Source organism: Mytilus trossulus, unplaced genomic scaffold (genome assembly GCF_036588685.1).
Source record: "Mytilus trossulus isolate FHL-02 unplaced genomic scaffold, PNRI_Mtr1.1.1.hap1 h1tg000138l__unscaffolded, whole genome shotgun sequence".
NCBI classification, from domain to species: Eukaryota; Metazoa; Mollusca; class Bivalvia; order Mytilida; family Mytilidae; genus Mytilus; species Mytilus trossulus.
The window spans coordinates 3329760-3332298 of record NW_026963302.1 but is presented as its reverse complement, the minus strand read 5'-3'; positions in this window follow the sequence as shown (position 1 = coordinate 3332298).

Genomic DNA, 2539 nt, shown 5'->3' with positions numbered 1-2539 from the left:
CTCATTTGGTACAATGTCATCAAATTCTGTGATATTTACAATGATGCGTGAACTTAACAGACATAATAAATTAAATAGTCAAAACATGGGTACAGCAGTCATCATCGTGTTACAATTTAAAAGAAACAATTTAACAGAACACAAAATTTAAAACACAATCATTGGTGTGTCTGACGTCAGAAAATTTGTACGTCAAATATTTTTGTCGTTCAATGTTTATACAAACAAATTTTTGAATTTTCACGTGAGAAATGTTAGCATTCAGGGTTAGGGTTAAAACATCAAAAGTAAGTAATAATTAATTTAAGGAAAAGTCCAAGATTTAAAATGGTCCAAAAGTTTTATAGAATTTATAAGAATCCACAAATGGTTCATTCCACTGCGCGATTGAATAATTTTGACGTTCATCGTTTTTCTTCGAATTCATAATATAAATAAAGTAAAATGGTATTTTAAGAGCAATAACATACTGACAGGATCTTTTAAAATACAGTCGCATCACAAGAACCAACTAAACACACCAGCAAAAATGAAAGATTATACAAACACATTGACGGGATGTATAAATACCGAGCCACGTTAAATGTATATCACAGAAAACAGTAAAAGCAATGTTAATAATAGAACAAAGAAATGAAAGAACAATATAACACGTTGTTAAGATGATAAACAATGTCAGTACCCAGAATCTATACATCAAGACCATCAAATATTATTTGTGAAGTGGGTACGCAATATTTATATTTATATCTGTTTGTCTTTTTCATTTTTAGCCATGGCGTTGTCAGTTTGTTTTAGATTTACGAGTTTGACTGTCCCTTTGGTATCTTTCGTCCCTCTTTTATCATTCTGGTCTTGGTACCTTCCAATTAACTTTTTAAGAAAAAAGGACGAGACGTTCTTTGATATACCTTTGGTTCATCAACTTTCTGCACAGACACTTATGTCGTATTAAAAAGTGACTGCGTAAGTAAAATTAGAGATATGTCTAAAAATGAGGCGGAGGAAGCCGTGTCTGTTTCTTTAATTTCCAGTTCTGAGTATCTTTTGTCCCTCTTTTAATAGAACCCAATCAGAAACGTTAGGATTGTTTATGAAAAGAATATCATCAATATATCTGAAATTGAAATTAAATAATATGGCTTCTTTGATCCTCTTGTTTTTGATAAGCGTCTGAAGGAACTCCGATTCATGTGAAAATAAGAAGAGGTCGGCCAGGAGAGGCGCACAGTTTGTTACCATAGGAATGCCAACAATTTGTTGACATAGTCTACCTCGAAACTCAACAAATATATTGTCGATAAGAAACTCCACCATACTGATCACTTGTTCTTCTGTGTAGCATGTTTTACCTTTTTTTGTTTTTCACTTTAAACAAAATGTGCCTTGTGATATCTCAAAGTAATAAATTTATAGCGTTTGCTGCCATTTTTATGTCGAAAGGCATTGTTGATTATTTCTTTCAGGCGGTTTTTCAATTTTACATGGAGAATGGTGGTATACAGGGTTGAAAAACAAAAAGTTTTGATAGAACTTATTTCAGAAAAAGACCGAGATTTAAAATAATCTATTAGTTCTCTAGAATTTTTGAGAATCCAAATATGGTTGATACCACTACGCGAGTAAACAGTTTCACAGTATTTCTGAAGACCCTCTTTCACTGTTGTAATACAGCACAGCTATTGCATGTTTGCCATTCATGCTACCTCTTCCTACTACATGCAAACTATATGAGTACTCATCAAAATCTAATCAAAATTGAGATAATAAAAAAAATTCCAGACAAGACAAAGTTAATCATAAGTACTTTTTTTTTAAATTGCGAATGTAATTACTCTCCAAGCTTTTACGGATGTTTGCTGGTCATGTGTTTTTACTAATTGTCTCATTTTTGGAATTCTCTGGTATTATCCACTAAAACACCATTAAGAATTTTGCCCAGTTTTACCATTTATCTGTTCATATAGTTTAAAAGTCAATTTGAATAATCTCATGAAATCCTGATTTTTTTTTTAATAGGTCCCTATAAAAGTAAGTAGTCAATGTTTAATGTATAAAATATTTAGATGAAATGGGTTCCTGTGAATTTCAAATGCACTAAATCTGTAATACAATGGCAATATAGCAACAAAGGTACCATCTAATGTAACTAAATATGGACCGAATTGTCCTTAAAATGAAAAGTTTGATAGTAAAGTAATATATTCAAGGTTTTTTTTTTACTTTTTTTAATCTGAAAAGAACAACTTGCGTTCACTTACAAGTCTCACAGATATTAGCAACTATAGGTCACCGTATCCACAAGACTAAAATGACCCATAAATAAACAATTATAGGTCACCGTACAACCTTCAACAATGAGCAAAGCCCATACCGCATAGTCAGCTATAAAAGGCACCGAAATGACAATGTAAAACAATTCAAACGAGAAAACAAATATGTTACACATAAACAAACGACTACCACTGAGTTACAGACTCCTGACTTGGGACAGCCATATACATTATACATTCTTAATGTGGCGGGATCCCAATTCTCC